General features: G+C 35.4%; 1 long non-coding RNA gene across 1 annotated transcript in view; it reads right to left on the reverse strand.

Moving 5' to 3' along the window:
- The window catches only part of LOC121733596, a 53,254-nt gene that overhangs the window by 20,213 nt on the left and 13,606 nt on the right, over nucleotides 1–19,435 (reverse strand). The window contains exon 2 of the long non-coding RNA XR_006036582.1: nucleotides 228–264. This is a non-coding gene — a long non-coding RNA (uncharacterized LOC121733596). The remainder of the gene's footprint in view (nucleotides 1–227; nucleotides 265–19,435) is intronic.

Consider the following 19,435-nt stretch of genomic DNA (forward strand, 5'->3'; position numbering starts at 1 on the left):
TCTACCGGGTGGTCTACTGGATAATGCATCCAGGGAGGAAACTGGGGTCAACGTTTGTATGGAAAAACGGCCCTAGAGTTTCCTCCTAACATGAATAAGTAACAGACAAACAGAAACACGTCTTTCACATTAATTATATTATGAATTAAAATAAATTATATAATACTATACATCCATTGTGCTCTACTATATTTAAATTACTTAGTCTTATATTAAAATGTACTTACAATCAAAATAATTGATGCTCATTTGGACCAATAACACCTGAAACAAAATAAAATTATATAATAAAACAATTTCAGCCAACAAAAAAATATTATTTCAATAACCACGAAATAAAATCTGTTTAAGAACCTGATTTTGTAAATGAAAATGTTTATCTGCCCTAAAATTATTTTGATTTTTTGCTTTTTACAGTGGCAGCTGAATAGACATAACATGTTACGGCAAAATTCATGTTTTGCCAGTTTTTATGGTTTCGTAGTCAACAAGGAATAGTATTGATCTTTGCGCATTTAAAGTCGCGGGCCACACGCGTTCAGATTAAGATAAAACTCGGATTTGCAGTGAACGCGTTTAGTTTATGTTGGTGAAATGCAATTTTGTGTTATAAACGCCCGTATACGTTTAGAACTGATTTATTGTGCACTAAGCGCGTTCAATTCCTTTGGTGAAATTGCACCTAAAAAGTGAAAATATTATCCAGATCATTTATGAATTAAAATTATTTGAAATTTGAATTTGAAATTATGATGAAATTTCTTACAGTGGTAGTTATAAATAACGCTCACTCAGGGCCAATAAGTTTATATTTCATTATAGAATGTAATTAACAATTCCGATTAAAATTACAGTTATCATTCCGACTGTATACGCTATATAAATAATTTATATTATCATCTGGGGAAATTGTATTAATTAGTTCTGTATCCCAACACAATGGCACACCGATTCTGCAATTTTCAACCAACACTTAATTCAGCTAGATCAGCAGGGATACTATCGTAGAGTAAAATGGTATTCTTTTTCCTTATAATTTCTGGAGTTTTGACTTACCAAAAAGCTTGGATCCTATCCATTATACATCAGTGCCTATTCTTAAACACATAATATGTGATCGCCTTACCAAACAGCAAAATCTGTTCAGCGGTTTGGGCGTGAAGAGGTTACATATAGACAGACATACACACTTTCGCATTTCTAATATTAGTATGGATTCGAGTAAAATTTCATAATAAGCGTACAAGGCGAAAATTGTGAATACATTTGCTCTATGCAAAATGATTGAGACTTTTTGTAAATCTAGACTCAAATTAAGCTGTTAATTATGCGTTAATGGATCAGTTGCCCGATCAGTTGATCAATAAGTTGAGTGTGTTTATTCACAATGTCTCAAGAGAGACAATCGGCCAATCAACTCGGCGCGGTGGCCGGTGATCATCCAAAAATGAATGACTATTTATTACAAATGTATTTTATTCTCGCACTTTGTATTATATTATATCTAAGTATGGCTGTGACAGCGTAAGCTTGATTCGTCCGTTATAAAGATAATAATATTGTGTTAAACAATTAATTTGCCTTAATTTACTAAGAAGACGGGCAGCACGCACATTTACTACCATTTAAATACAATACGCTTTCAAAATATTTTTGTTAGTTCCTCTTTAGGAATATGGGAACAAAACTTCTCTCAATATCTTTGTAACATTTCTAGTATCAAGTAACTCTTATCCAACCGCGTCAAAGTTTAAATTTCAACCTCTTTTAATATGTAAATAGGTTTAGGATCCGTGTCAAGTGATCTTGGCCTATTGGACGTTGTCAACGCCAGAACAGTGCTCTGGCGCTAACTCGAAACTTTTTCCATGAAAATTTTTCTTTCATAATGTAAAAATGAAGTGAAACTAATTTTGAAAGTGCTCAGGTCAAGTGTTTCGCCGCAGTTTATGTGAAAATTCTTTATATAGAAGGTTGATATACTAAAAAATGTTTTGAGTCCCGGGAATCGGGATTTGCTGAAGAATTAATTACGGAAAAATGTACGCTTCCCGCGCAACTGCTTAGAAGTAGAAGCAAACAAGAATTAATACTATAAAAAAATTGAAAAAAAACTCCTAAATAAAAGATACGCTTCAATTAAGTATGAAAAATGCATGAAACTGTAGCGCTACGTTGGTATAAGTTTGAGCAAAACTTTTTCTATCACATGTCTAGAAAGTCATCAATCTATTTCCAGCGGTTTCGGCTCTGCATTGATGAGATGTCAATCGTTTCCTCCCCTTACCGTATTAAAATGTAGCAAAAGGCTTCATGAATAAAACCTTTCGATCAACCAAAATGAGCAAAGTTAGCAGTTTTCGTTTTCAAAATTAGCTCAATGAGTTTTATTGAGATGTTTTAATTTCCGTTAGACTTAATTTAAACAAAAACTAGTAGATGGGTTTAAAACTTATTCTTTATCTTTATTGCAAAAAGAAATGATTTGATTATTTTCATTCTTCCAAAGTACTGGTCTCGGCTTCAAAAGTACTGGACCGATTTGAATAAAGTTGGCAAATATCATTTTTTCATTGCGTATACAGTATACTTAACTATTATTTGACACTTCTCTTATAGACTATTTGAAACATTCTCGGTGTTGTAAAGGATTTGTGTCAAGAATCGCCTGTAGAGGTCTCGAGGTGGCAATTACCACGAAAACAATACTCACCTTTGTACAAGCAGGAAATGCGGCGAAGGTTTCGTGTCAAACACACTCGTATCGCCTAATTGTAATAGCCAATTATTTCTGAGGGTTCTACTGGTTGCATTCAGTTATAGATACACCCTCTCGATAAAACTAAAAAATCTTTACTTAGGATAATATCTATACTTATTACTAACTAGTAATTTACTTTTTACTTATATTATACACTTGAAATGTGTGTATGTTTGTCTGTTACCTCTTCAAGCCCAAACCGCTCAATCAATTTGGCTGAAATTTTGTATGGTGATACTTTGAGTCTTAGGAAAGGACGTAGATACTTGTATTCCGAAAAAAAAATACGTTTCCGGCGATAAACGAATTTTCGCGCGCGACAAACATCAGAAATAATGTTGGCAACTTCAATGTATGTAGCATTGTCGTACTTTCGGAGCCTTATAATATCTTAATTTAGTATTTTCTTGATTATGTTTGCTTAAGACCCAGTTTTATCAAGCAATGTGAAATAAATAATGGCTTGTTAAATCAGTTAACGGCCTGTTAGAGCTATGGAGCGTTCCACCATACGCTAATGTCATGTCAAAATTGCCTAACACGGTGTTACATTTTAATTTCTGCTGGGGAGGTCCGTTAAATATATAACAGGCCGTTATAATAGTCAAAACAACAACTTTCAAAGACAATATCTAATGTCAATAAAAGAATCTGTTTTGACTTTTGAGTGTTTCCACCATGTTTCGCCACATCCTTACATATTATTCATTATTTTTAATGTTATGCATAATTATTTATTTTCATTTTGTCAAAAATTCAGCCCTCGGATTTTCCTTGACATTGCAAATGCACTGAATTGTGTCAAAATTACCAAACCGAAATAAGTAAATAAAAGTTTGTATCATGATTCATGTTTTCAGCTTTGACAGATCATAATTATTAACCTGGTAAATTAAAAAGAACTATTGTAGTGTAACAAATGTATGCGATCAGTGATATTTTAATTTGGTCGCATTATCTACCAGATGACCTAGTATACGAATAAGGTGAAAATAACACATTGCAGCCAACATGTCGTATTAAACTTGTACATTGCAATTTCGTCGCCTTATAACAAGAACGAACGAATTGAATTTTATTCACTCGTTGTTCACTTAACATTGTATTTACTAATGAGCTGTTAAATATTTACTGTGGGACATAAGTATTTTAACAGTCTGTTTAATTTTCCAAGGTCCGTTATGTAATGCCTTGTTAGGATTTAACAAACAGAGGTTGGTGAAATTGGGTCTAAATATTATTCGAATAACCAAAACTTAAAAATGAACAATTAATTGCCATAAAAATTATATCCAACTACTCCAGCTCTAACATTTATTCATTTGTACAAAATTGTGTTACAAAAATGTCTTTGTAATTTGAACAGTAATGAGTATAAAATATTATAATTTTATTCTGTCGTCAGCTCCAGGCCAATAAAATTACACCTTGTGTTTCCAAGGAGCGATGAAACGTTATACTTTACGTAAGTAAGCTAAGGTCAGGTCTAGAAATACTAAGTTATTGTATTACTTTGTTGCTGGATTAAAATGTATTAGTTACTTGGAAATATTATCGAGTTATTCTCTTTGTTACCAAGTTACATAAACATGAATGTTTTAACTTCTTATTTGTCTAACATGGTTATATTTCTGATCTCAACTCTAGAATATTTTAGAATATTTTGTCCACTTGACTTACTTTGATTCAATTTATTTATATTAATTAATATATTTCAATGATATGCGAACAATATAACATTGTTTTATGAACCAGATGACCCCATAACTTTGTATCACTTAACTCCTACATTTTCTCACCGTATTAACCTTCCCTGGATTTCCACGAATTAACTAAATTTAGACTAACGAAGTTTAAGATTTATTTTTATTAATATAGATAGATTTATGAAAGTAGACATTAACCACATAACGCTAACTCACTTCATAAAAAGGCGTAGTTCTGTTATGGCGCATCCACACATGTCGCCGGCTTATACTGCCGGGTTTGCCGCCGGCTTATACTGCCGGGTTTGCCGCCGGCTTTTAGACTGCCTTGCCACCGAAGCCGGCGGCATGTGTGCTTAGCCGGCGGCCGGGCCGCCGACCGTGCCGCCGGTGTAAGCCGGCGGCGAGTGTGGATACAGCATAACATGTGTCGGTGTTCTTCAGTTTAATATTTATACATTTTGCTATGAGTCTGGAAGTAAATGGTCTTCTTTCGAAAGTCATTTACTGAACTATCGCAAAGGAGCCATCGAAGGAGGTTTATTTAAGGAGACTCGAAATCAATATCTTTTTGCTTCGAGAGCACTTAACGAAGTGTGCAAACCTAGATCCCTCAGGACCAGACGGAATTCTTGAAAATTTAAAAGCTCACGTGAGACAATTTCGACTGATTCGAAACTTTTGCTACCATTGTAGTAAATGGTATAAAACTCTATAGCGAGATGTAAATATTATATAATCAAGGTTTTATTTGTATTATTATAATACTTAATTTGTATGTCTACAAAAGACTACAAAGTTTGGCCAAACAAAAGTATGACAGGGGCTTATTTACATAGTAGTGCACCTGGTCGTTAGTCACTCGCATGGCTAATTAACAAACATAGTTACACAAAAGTAAATAACTACTTTTAAAGTTATTTTTAACATAAACTAGTACCTAACTGGTTGACCGAGATTTGCTCGTAATATTTATGGTACAATAAAAGTATGATAACTAAATAATGCATAGTTTCCAGTTTTCACTGAACAACATCCAGCTTCAAATTTTTTTCTTATTATAATATTATTATCCTGTTCCTTAGAGAACAAAATTGGTAATAATTATATTGTAATACTTATAATAAAGCTTGGTTTAATAATCTGGACTGTTGGAATTTTGACTAGAATATAGCTGTATGTCGTACATAGTATGTAATAATATTCCATACTGGTATATTGCAGCTGCATGCATAGCTAATAGAGAGCCGGCTAGTTAATGTCACTAACTACAATTAGCCAGGCTATATCTAGCCACATCTACGTGTTACGTGTACGTGTCAAAGCTAATTTGCGTTAGGAAAGTGGGTTATTAATTGTAGGTTGCCATTAATATTAACACTTGTAAAATATTATTAAAAATGATCACTGTTAAACATAAGTGCGTATTATCCCACAAAAAAGTATTGAGGTATAATTGTAATTATATTCTTTACATTATAATATAATACTTACAAGATTGCTTTCATATTTCAAGAAAAAATGTTTTGTGGCTTAGTACACAAATGCTTAGTTTAACAACGACTCATTCTGTCTACAAAAATTACAAACTTTCTTTATTATTATATATTGTGCATGTCCAATAATATCCTTCTAGTATCATAAGTGCATGTAATTTAATCCTTATCAAAAATGCATAGTGCATTTTTGATACTGATCACACAATTTAAAAAAAATAATTCAAAATCACCGAAAAAATATACTGCATAAAACCAATCCAAAAGTATAAGCTGCATTATAAATGGTCCTATTCTTCCATTGCCATTTATCACTACATAGTATTATGGATGGTCTCATATGATACAGATCTAGCGATACATTATAGTGATAGAACAATTTAGTGCACATGTGTGAAGTATTTTTCAACATTATTGTATTATAGGGGTGTCACAATAAATTTTTTATGTTTTGTTGGATTTGAGTTTCCACACTTTTAGTTTTATTTTATAATTAATACTTACTTCCTCAATTATTTAACTTACAATTTAAAAAATATCGTACGACCAATTAAGTCTGGATAAACAGTTTTTCATTTCATTCTTGATGATTGGGTGCATGGGCGTAACGAGGGGGGGGGGGTCAGGGGGGGGGGGAGCAGCTGCCCCCCCCTGGATCATGTTGACGTCCCTACTAAGTATATTATCTCGTACTTTTATCTATAAAAATTAAAAATTAAGAAAACGAATTTTTGCCATTTGTTTGCAATACTTACAATATTTTACAACTAAAAATTATTATTTTTTATTCTTTATTTAAACACCTAACTTATGAAAAATCTGATTTGCCCCCCCTTGGCCAAGAACCTGGGTAATTTACCCAGAATAATGACAGCAAAATAAATAGAGAATCAAAAAATATAAACATGTAAATTGGCAACCCTAATAAGGCAGTGTATTATCTAATATATAAAATTGACGTGTCATAGTTTTCGTTGCCATACTCCTCCGAAACGGCTTGACCGATTCTCATGAAATTTTGTGAGCATATTGAGTAGGTCTGAGAATCGGCCAACATCTATTTTTCATACCAAAAATTATTTATATGGCAAAACAACGTTTGCTGGGACAGCTAATTAATTTATAAATACTAATCTTTAATGCACATAAGAAATACATTTATTGCACGAAAATTAAAATACTTATTAAATCTACTGAATTCACTTTCGTAAAAAGATAAGGTCTACAATCTTTTGTACCTGCGATATGGGATAAACTAATTTATCTGCCAACCCTACGGGGCCAGATAGTATCGTGGAAATAGAAAAATGTATCCTGCCACGTAAGTGTCGCGTCTGAAATATGAATGTGCAGCCGAGGGGTTAAGGTTTTTTCAATACGTCTCCCGCCTTATTTATTGACTACGGATTTATTTCTAAGTGAAAAAAGGTGATACAGATGCCTAAACGGATAAATAATACAGTAGAAATTGGACTTGATCAAAAGGTTTTAGGACTCTTAAAAACCCATCTGAGTTTTTTCTTCTTTTTGTCGATGGTAAAAATCTCACTATAATAATATGTTCCACGCTATAATATGTTATAAAGCGTGTAAAATAGTGTAATTTCTTTTACCTACTCTAAAAGGAACCATTCTCTTCTTCATCGTCATCATCTTTAACAACAGAATCATCTTTAAAAACACAACTAAGGAGTAAATGGTACATACTTTGTTTGATACATTATAACACGGATGCGTTATTTATCCTTCCAACTAGCACTTCCATTAACCGTAACCGTACATTTTTGTGTCAAAACGCACTCCTGTTTAGGAAATAGTGCAGCATGAGACCACTTAACCCGAGGATAAAAGGAGGTGACAACGAGAGGCCGGTTTCATTAGTCAGTAGTCAGGCATGTAACTCTGTAGTACGCTTACTCTAATTGGACGTATGTCCCACCTTTGTATCCACTGTGGATGATTTATACAGTATTTTCAGAGCGAAGTAACCAATCTTCAAATAGTTTAGTGCCTGGGACAAAATTAAAAAACCGCATACAGAATTCTCGCAACGTAGTCATAGTCTAGTCCAGAGGAGGGAATGGCGTCAATACGTCAGGTACTTTTACGTTGGGTGGAAACTTATTGTTATTTCCAAGTTTGCTTAGGACAATGTAGGCAATCATCTTATTGTCTGACAAGTAAGATGATGATGATGGGCAAGTAAAAAGTCGGTCCTGCGCCTGATCTCTCGCCAGTCGTGTCGGTCGTCCGTCCCACTAGGTAATAAGAGTAAACTGCGTCACCGAAACCGGTGTGGGAGTTATCTATACTAATATTATAAATGCGAAAGTATCTCTGTCTGTCTGTCTGTCTGTCTGTCTGTCTGTCTGTCTGTCTGTCTGTCTCGCTTTCACGCCAAAACTACTGAACCGATTGCAATGAAATTTTGTACACAGTTATTCTAGAGTCTGAGAAAGGACATAGGCTACATTTTGATGTGGGAAAATATCTTATTTCCATGAAAATATCGATGAAAATTACTTCGCATTGCGCGTGGCCAGCGCTCATCCCGGGGGTCCTGGGTTCGAGTCCCGCAGGCGGAACAAAAAGTTTTCAATGTTCCTGGGTCTTGGATGTGTATTAAAATAATATTTCAAAAATCTTAAATATATTTTATGTATAATATTATAAAAAATCCAGAAATATATCGACGCGATGCAATGAACATTTTAGTTCTAATACGATTCAACAGATGGCGCTTTTTTTACTTCGTTGTAACATAGAGCTAATCATACTTATTAGTTATTATGTTTTTGTTTATAGTTTTTAATACGTTAGAATATTATGTTTAATAATATTATCACTTGCTATAATAATAATCAATCTATCTTATCTTATAGAACTCCTACTGCATTTCTAAGGAGTTCGAGTGTGTTGTGTTGGCCTATATTCCATCCAGAAAATATTTTTACATTTTAATTCTAATATATGAAAACAGATGGCGCTTTATTTTTTACTTCATTATTATAACAGAACTAATCATACCTACTTTATTATATACTAGCTGTTGCCCGCGACTTCGTCCGCGTGGACTTTAGTTTATAGCGCGCGATGTCAACAAAATTGGTGTCAAAAGCTTTTATAAAAAAACCCTGGTACCCCTTAAATCAATACAGCCGTGCAGTGTGCAAACAATAAGTACTTCATTTTTGTATGTTAAACTTTATATATTATGCCAAATTTTAAAGCTTATTTAGCCCCCCAATTACACAACTTTACCCATAAACTATTTATCATTGATAGGTTTAGCCCCAATTTCACCAACGTCTGTTAGTGTTAACAGCTTGTTAAAATATCCTGTCTTCTCTTTCATTCATATGAAAAACGAAACAGCTAACGTGATACTAATTCGAGCATTAACTTTAACAGTCCTTGGTGAAATTTGGTCTTAAGGTTACGTCACTGCCTGCACAGATAAAGTACTGAGTTATTTAATACCGTAGAATAGATATAACAATCGAAAAAAATCGAGACTTAAATGTAAGATGATACCACCTCTTATAGAAAGACTTTTGAGCAAGCGTCAGCGCGATGTAGAAGACGCACGGCGCCATCTATTATGAATTTTTTGAACAAATTTACGACCCTTACAACCCTTTTTTCCAGTAAAAAAGTAGCCTATGTCCTTTCTCAGACTTTAGACTATCAGTATACAAAATTTCATTACAATCGGTTCGGTAGTTTTGGCGTTTGGCGTGAAAGCGAGACTGACAGACAGACAGACAGACAGAGATACTTTCGCATTCATAATATTAGTAAAGATTATGTGCACACTGCACAGCTGTTTTTGGGTATTTTGATTAATTAAGGGCCGCGCTACACCGGAATGGCAGCGGCGAGGCGAGCACTTTCAGCGCTGCCATTCCGGTGTAGCGCGCTGCGCGGCCCTAAGAGGGGTACCACTTACCAGGGTTTTAAAAAGTTTTTAAATTTGACACAAATTTTGTTGACACCGCGCGCTATAAACTAAAGTCCACGCGGACGAAGTCGCGGGCAACAGCTAGTTATGAATAAAAACAATAATATATAATAAAGTAGGTATGATTAGTTCTGTTATAATAATGAAGTAAAAAATAAAGCGCCATCTGTTTTCACATATTAGAATTAAAATGTAAAAATATTTTCTGGATGGAATATAGGCCAACACAACACACTCGAACTCCTTAGAAATGCAGTAGGAGTTCTATAAGATAAGATAGATTGATTATTATTATAGCAAGTGATAATATTATTAAACATAATATTCTAACGTATTAAAAACTATAAACAAAAACATAATAACTAATAAGTATGATTAGTTCTATGTTACAACGAAGTAAAAAAAAGCGCCATCTGTTGAATCGTATTAGAACTAACATGTTCATTGCATCGCGTCGATATATTTCTGGATTTTTTATAATATTATACATAAAATATATTTAAGATTTTTGAAATATTATTTTAATACACATCCAAGACCCAGGAACATTGAAAACTTTTTGTTCCGCCTGCGGGACTCGAACCCAGGACCCCCGGGATGAGCGCTGGCCACGCGCAATGCGAAGTAATTTTCATCGATATTTTCATGGAAATAAGATATTTTTCCACATCAAAATGTAGCCTATGTCCTTTCTCAGACTCTAGAATAACTGTGTACAAAATTTCATTGCAATCGGTTCAGTAGTTTTGGCGTGAAAGCGAGACAGACAGACAGACAGACAGACAGACAGACAGACAGACAGACAGAGATACTTTCGCATTTATAATATTAGTATAGATTATTGTTTTTATTCATAACTAGCTGTTGCCCGCGACTTCGTCCGCGTGGACTTTAGTTTATAGCGCGCGGTGTCAACAAAATTTGTGTCAAATTTAAAAACTTTTTAAAACCCTGGTAAGTGGTACCCCTCTTAGGGCCGCGCAGCGCGCTACACCGGAATGGCAGCGCTGAAAGTGCTCGCCTCGCCGCTGCCATTCCGGTGTAGCGCGGCCCTTAATTAATCAAAATACCCAAAAACAGCTGTGCAGTGTGCACATAATCTGTACTAATATTATGAATGCGAAAGTATCTCTGTCTGTCTGTCTGTCTGTCAGTCTCGCTTTCACGCCAAACGCCAAAACTACCGAACCGATTGTAATGAAATTTTGTATACTGATAGTCTAAAGTCTGAGAAAGGACATAGGCTACTTTTTTACTGGAAAAAAGGGTTGTAAGGGTCGTAAATTTGTTCAAAAAATTCATAATAGATGGCGCCGTGCGTCTTCTACATCGCGCTGACGCTTGCTCAAAAGTCTTTCTATAAGAGGTGGTATCATCTTACATTTAAGTCTCGATTTTTTTCGATTGTTATATCTATTCTACGGTATTAAATAACTCAGTACTTTATCTGTGCAGGCAGTGACGTAACCTTAAGACCAAATTTCACCAAGGACTGTTAAAGTTAATGCTCGAATTAGTATCACGTTAGCTGTTTCGTTTTTCATATGAATGAAAGAGAAGACAGGATATTTTAACAAGCTGTTAACACTAACAGACGTTGGTGAAATTGGGGCTAAACCTATCAATGATAAATAGTTTATGGGTAAAGTTGTGTAATTGGGGGGCTAAATAAGCTTTAAAATTTGGCATAATATATAAAGTTTAACATACAAAAATGAAGTACTTATTGTTTGCACACTGCACGGCTGTATTGATTTAAGGGGTACCAGGGTTTTTTTATAAAAGCTTTTGACACCAATTTTGTTGACATCGCGCGCTATAAACTAAAGTCCACGCGGACGAAGTCGCGGGCAACAGCTAGTTATTTTATATGCCTATCCTGTGCGACGTCTTGCCATGTTTCAGCTCGCAACGCCATTAGGTCCTACGGTTATCGGAAGAAATGGCGAGTGCTTGTATGAATGAGATTGAGAAGAAATGGCCAAGACTCAATTTGGGTCGCTGCGTCGCAGTAAGTAAGATGTGCCTGTTTAACCTAACAGTATGCTCTTACCTACTTAAATCGAAATTGAAACAAAATTTTAAAAGCATTGTGCTACAGCACTGGCAGCAACTGGAGGTAACTGTTATTATGTAAAGGTGTATCTGATTAAGAATATCTTATTCTCTTGCGCTTCGCTGTCTTAACAATGTTATAAATTATACTTTAAAAATAAAATTGAATAAAACAAAATTAAAGTTTAAAATTGAATATCAAAAGTTAATTTGAGACGCGCAACAAGAATCTTCAATGAGCTCTCAATTCGGACCGACATTCACAAACATCGAGAAGTTGATGCTGCAAGAATATAGCAATCTTGCAGCATCAACTTGCTTTGTTACATCGTAGAGCCATGCTTCGGCACGAGAGGGCCGGCTCGGCCCGAGAAATACCACGGGCTCACAGAATACCGGCGTGAAACTTGCGCTGTGTTTCGCCGAGTGAGTGAGTTTACCGGAGGCCCAATTCCCTACCCTTCCCTTCCCTTCCTTACCTCCCCTACCCAGCTGTAATCCTATTCCCTCTTAAAAGGCCGGAAACGCACCTGCAGCTCTTCAGATGTTGCGTTTATCCATGGGCGACGGAAGTTGCTTTCCATCAGGTGACCCGTTTGCTCGTTTGCCCCCTTATTTCATTAAAAAAACTTGGCTATTTTGGCCTTCAACTCGAATAATAATCCTGGGTTCGATTCACTATATTAGGAAGCAACCAAAAAATGATTTACAAGTTTGGAAGACAACAAGAGAATTTATAGATCGTACGAGCGAAAGGAATTGCTCGGGATACCTTTTTGCTAAAAGGGGGTCCGAGCAAGTTTTTTATGATGGTTTTTTTCTCTGGACTACTTAAATCACATATACATAAATGAAAAATCAATTCAGAAATACAATATTATGAATTTGAATTTTACCTAATCGCCATAGTAACAAAAACGTAAACAATTCTACGCAATGTATTATTGCACACTCTTATGCTATGTTATACCATCAAAATTTCCTACACAATGTTATATTACACAAAAAGTAACATCAAACTTGATCCAGTTTTCCCTGAATTTCAACATAAGGTTATGGGTTAAGCGAGCGACGATGTTAAGTGTATTGCACTATTACCGTAATGGTACACATTTCTTAAATTTATTCACACTTCACAACATCTGAGTATGATTCGTTTACGGCGAAATATAAGATGTTATGGGCCCCGAAGACGATCAAACGGTTTGACTCAAACACGTAAATTTTGGTTTGCCTCAAACCGATTTGATCGTTTACAAAGCTAGTTTGAATGGTTTGTCAAACATTTACGTGTTTGAAGCTTGTTTGATGAAATTTCATATTTTCGTTCCTCAGTTTAAATAGAAGTCTTTGTTTGATCGTGTTCCGACGCGTTTGAAGGTTTGATCAAACTCGGCTTTTTAGTTTAGTGCTGGATTATGTAGAAGAAAAAAAGAAAGAAGCTGTAGTTTCTAGCACTTTCTGTAAAACGATATTATGATAGTCTATAGTCCATACCATTCTTTGGAACAGTCTTTTTTTTATGAAATAAACGAGCAAACGGGTCACCTGATGGAAAGCAACTTCCGTCGCCCGTGGACACTCGCAGCATCAGAAGAGCTGCAGGTGCGTTGCAGGCCTTTTAAGAGGGAATAGGGTAAAAGGGGAGGGTAGGGATGGGAAGGGAATAGGGGAGGGTAGGGAAGGGAATAGGTTAGGTGATTGGGCCTCCGGTAAACTCACTCACTCGGCGAAACACAGCGCAAGCGCTGTTTCACGCCGGTTTTCTGTAAGAACGTGGTATTTTTTCGGTCGAGCCGGCCCATTCGTGCAGAAGCATGGCTCTCCCACGTATATCTTTTTTTTTCTCTTCTGACAGAGGACATTAACGTTATAAACATAAGATAAGAAAATCGCGATCCTCGTTCTAGAATCTAGAGCATCTTCTGCATCACAAGACGTGTACTCGACAGCGCGTATTGAATGAAACTGCGCAGTGTCGTTTGACAAACCGTTCAAACCGACATCAAACGGTTGCATCAAACACGTAAGTTTTGAATCAAACCGTTTGATCGTCTCCGGGGCTCTTTACGTTACGGTGGAATCTAAGCTTTATTTTATCAATAATATGGTTTTGTTTTAAACGTTTGAATACAAAAGACGCGTGGTCTACGCAATACGTAATATTGTGCCAAGGTATATTAAATTTGTAAGTGCTAAGGTACGCTTCAATGAAATGTGAGTTTTATTTTGAGTGAAATATAGTGTAATTTTGACTGCATAAATTAATGCTCAATATGACCTACGCGTTTCAGTGATAGGCCCTTGGTAAAACCGAGATAGCCTTAGTTTTTCTTAGTTTATGCTTCTGTCGATACAAATCAACTGTCTTCAAAAGTTAAAAGTGTTTAGCCTTCCATAAAAGAGAAGATATTCCGAACTCTATTCCCATACCCAAAAAGTTCAATACTGTTAACACGTAAGCCCATTCAGAAAGGCTTATTTTGTGTTTGACGTGCTTTTAAAGATAACTGTCTTGAAACGTTTCTTTTGTACATTGTTGCTGGTGCGACTTTTGTTTCAATAACCCTACACAAAGATGTTTTGTTTACGGAAATACTTCTTGGCTTTTATTTCTTAAATAGAAAAGTGAAGTGAAGATTTGCAAGATTCTGACTTACTAGATCAGAGAGTAGAAAATATGCTATGCATGTGAATGGTCGTCGGTCTGGGAGGTATTTTTGTAAAAACGAATCGGTGAGGGAGCACCTTTATGAAAAATTTATTTGACACCAAATAAAGTACGATACCCTAAAATTGTGCAAAGCCTGCACATAGTTTTTATGAAAAATAACAGTATTTTGCAATTAATAAAAGACCAGCATTTTGTCTTTCGTGTACTATTTAGATACATTATGTTGAATATGCTGTAGCATCTTACAGAGAGCGAGCTTTGGTGTATATTGCGAAAAAGTCGTGTAATGTAAAAAGGAAAATGAAGCGTTACTGTGTAACAATAATATTTATTATTTTTATGTAGGGTACGTAGAAAAATAACCTTTCTAAATAATATTAGAATTCTCAATCCGTATCTTCTTTTGAACCCTCTGCAAATTTAACTGATGAAACATAGACATAATATCATTTTAAAATGATCTGATAATATACCCTCGCATATATCACGTGACTCTCTCGAAAACCCTTAACCGAGTCCTGAGGGATCGATAACGCGCTGACAAACGGCGAAACGTATAATATAATATATATATCTCACTTAATCAGCGAATCTCTATGGAGATAAGTATATGAAAATGTAGAAAAGTATTAAAGGTGTATTTGCGTTGTTTAAACTTTCGCGTTGCATTTTAATAAAAACTTATTAATCGGGACTCAATAAGTCACGTTAAGTCCCGATTAATAAGTTTTAAAGTGGTTTTAAATGTGTATTTGCGTGTTCAAATAATGTTATGTTTTGTAGGACATCCCTTTACACCTACGTTACATATTATATACTACTGACATATTTATGGGACAAATTGATAGATTATATTGGTTAATCTGTCATTTCAGTTGAAATTTGAGGCTAAGTGTGCTGGATTCATGTTCATAAAGTTTGGTGGCTCTATAACTCTAGAACAATGAGGCATGGCATCCCACAAAACATTACGCACACAAATAAATGTAATAAAAACAATATACAAATGTACACGGCTGAACGTCACAGTACGCTGCTGTCGCGCCGATTCATCTTCAGCTGACAGGACGCAGACAGTTCCGGGTGCTGGGAACTTCTGAGATATACAAAACTCAACTGTATTAGTAACCGTATGTTTAATTGATTTTCATCACTTTGTAGTTATCTTCACTTTGATTCGTATATATTTTTTTGTCTTTGACAATATTTTTCGGTTTTATAAAATATAGGTAACTGCCGCATTCAAAGACGAACATTTATTACGTAGCATGAGCACCTCCATCGTGGGTATCGCAGACACAATAGATATTCAATTATTGTTATGCGGCAGCCGGCTGTCGCTTGGGGATTGATGGGTTAACTATTAGCTCGTTTGTCAAGCGCACAAAATGTACGTCTTACTTAAGACTATTCAAAAGTATTTTCGAAAATGGTTTAACAGTTCATAACAGATAACAAATTGAAGATTTTGACATAATCCCAATACATTAATGACAAACTCTTCATTAAATTGAACTTTAATGCCATTAAATGTCTCTGATTGCGGTCCTTAGAATGATGAAATTATTCAACATGACTTTAGTTAAATTATAATAAATTATCACAGTTTAGCTCTGTTTCTTTTTTTCTAACAAAAATTAGGTAGTAGTTATATAATAATTAATTACCCAATATTGAAATATTGGATCAATCATTAGTCTTGCTTCGCTTTGTAAGCGACGAGACCAATCAATGAATGAAACATAAAGGATGAAAATTGTAATCATCAATTTGTCAGTCGATTTCTGACCAAATGACTTTGACGTGATGACGTCACATGTGTGAAACGTGTCGGCAAATTTTCACAAAATCACGTGACAAAGGAAGTCGCGCCTGGCCGCGCGCCGAGCGGCGTGACAATGATGTTACGCGAAACGTGACGCGGGACAGATGTGGCACAATTGAATAAGTTTTTGTAATGTGTAACGATTCACTAGCCGTGTGACCTTTGCTCGGTATCCGATGAAAATGACATTTTCTAGAAATTATTCCTAGCTAGATCGATTTATCGCCCCCGAAACCCCCTATATACTAAATTTCATGAAAATCCAATATATATATCCTAACCTAACCTAACGAATATACAAGAATTGCTCGTTTAAAGATATAACATTTGTAAGCATGTTGGTAATTTTGGTAATGGTGAAAAATATTTTGACCTCTCTAGAGCCTGTTTCACTACTGTCTGATAAGTACATTGTGTAAAGCCTATCCGGTACTTATCAGGACGTGGTGAGACCGGCCTTTAGTGTTGTAATTTAAATCACATAATATGACATTGAACTAATCTACAAGAAAGGTATTCTGTCTTATACACGCTTTGTTCCAAACTGAACAACGAATTTAAATATAGTTTTTAAGCTATTACATATTATTATAGCTTTGAGCGCGGCGACCGAATCAAGAAATTCCGTAACCAAAATAATCCTAACACCCCCACTCATACTTATACATAAATTATACACAAAAGACCAGTAGAACGTCTGCCGGATCAGTTAGCAATGTATAAAACGTCAATCGTACGTTGACGCTACGTAGCTACGAGTTCGTAGAGCCTCTACGCCGTAGCAACGTAGCTCAACAAAGCGCATATTGTAACGTGGAGAGCCATAATTGGGATGCACTCATTTCGAGTGATCACATAATATCGATATAAAGGTGGCTGGTTCGAGTATTTTTTTCCAATTAGTTGTTAATTACGTAGTCCTAAGAATATCTATAGTAAGGCAATAAAAGATCTATGACGAACGAGCTTAAAATTTAAAATCTTATGTTAGTATATTGTATGTTAACTGAATCTTAGATTGTACAGAAATTCCAATACCCCGCGATAACCATACATTTTATGGATAGCTATGTCCTCGAAGTGTCTTCATTACTAATTTCATCCAAATTGATTTAGTGGTTTAGGCGTGAAGTAAAAACACTCAATGATATCCTATAGTCTATACCATACCTATATTTCCATATATATTTTAAGAGATTTTTACAGATTATTGGTATTTAAATATACTCAATATTTATAAACAGTAAATAACTTCAATAAAATCCCGGCAATCGTAATTCAGTAGGAATTGTTGGTGCGTGCGCGTCATATGGACGCATCACACGCGCCCGTGCGCTCCGGTGCGTCACACGTCAGGCGCCGAGTACTGATGCAAGAACAATCATAATCGTCATGAAACTTTTATCATTATGGATTCTGTCCAAAAATCATCATTATGAAACCCAGAAAAGAAAATATGATAAGTGTAAGGACAAAAATGTGTACTTCGTGCTACAAAGTGCTAAATTAATGTTTGCGCGAGCGGAGCTGGAGACAACATCTAGTAATAATTTGTATACTAAAAACCTTAAGAAGTCGAATAAAGCAAACAAATCTAACACTGTCCTCTCTTCGCACTCACACCCGTCTTTCAAATCATGTGTATACTAAAAGCCTTAATAAATCATGTTCGCAGGTCGACCTGCCGAGATTCACCTCGTGCATTGTCGTGTGTGTAAGAGTCTGGCCAGATCGGCCTGCGACCATTTCGACCGAATTGATTAGCCCCCACGTGCGTAGGGAACATAGATACAAGATATAATCCCAAAGTTCTAACACAGCTACAATAATGTCTTTTCATGCAAAAATGATTAACAACCACAACAACGAATAAAATTTACTCTCGTTTCCACGAACTTCAAGTATTTCAAACGCATCCCAAGTTTCTTAGGAATAACAAGCGAATCTCTCTTTTCATTCCGAACAAGTTCATTACAGAAAGTATCTTCACAGTCCGCGCGCGAAAATAACGAATGTTTACGGAAATCTGGGCTTTAATAACAGCTTTTCGTATTGTAATATGTAGCTAATTGATTGAAGCGACTTTAATACTTACATCGTACTTGATCTAATTATTATTATTGCACTAAAAAGAACAAAACAGGGAACCCCAAATTTTGTCCCAAAAATAGTAAGAGCACTCTCTTACAAGTTTTCACACACACTTGATACTCCAAAATTCGCTTTAATAAAACCGGCCATCACCGAAACCCATAGAGATATTATTGTTCTGATATCTATGCCGAAACCCGAAAAATATAAAACGAAAAAGACCGAACAACGCCAAGCGTCAATCAATCCGACGTTTTAATATTGAATAATTAAATGAATGAGTGATAAATCGGATGAATGTGAATGAATTTATTGGGAGCTCTCGTTCGTTACGCATTTGACCTCGTTCATTCAAAGGTTTCTAAAAATATTCGTGAAATACGCCGATATATTTATGGCGGATTGCCTCCCCGATTTGAAACCACTCGGTCGACTCGAAAGCCCGCAAGTATTCTTGAGCGCGATCGTAATCAAACACGATAATTATTGAGATTATTTTCGACTTCAAAATGTTGCGTAGGCGTTTAGATACTGTACTTGAACCAAATAAATAGTATTTCATATTGAACTAGAAGTTCCGCGCGGCTTCGCCTGCGTAAATTAGATATTTCACAGACAAATTAGTCCACAAAAATAGCTTATGATCCTTCACATGGTCTACATCTTATCTGTGCCAAATAACAGAAAAATTGCTCCAGTAGTTCGTGAGATAAGCACTTTCAAATAATTTCCCACTTTTTTCCACATTTTGCTCTTTTTCTTCGCTCCTATTATTCTTAACGTGATAAAATATAGCCTTCGATAAATGGGCTGTTTAACACTGAAAGAAATTTTCAAATCGGACCAGTAGTTCCTGAGATTAGCGC

The sequence above is a fragment of the Aricia agestis genome, chromosome 14 (assembly GCF_905147365.1).
Source record: "Aricia agestis chromosome 14, ilAriAges1.1, whole genome shotgun sequence".
Taxonomy (NCBI): Eukaryota; Metazoa; Arthropoda; class Insecta; order Lepidoptera; family Lycaenidae; genus Aricia; species Aricia agestis.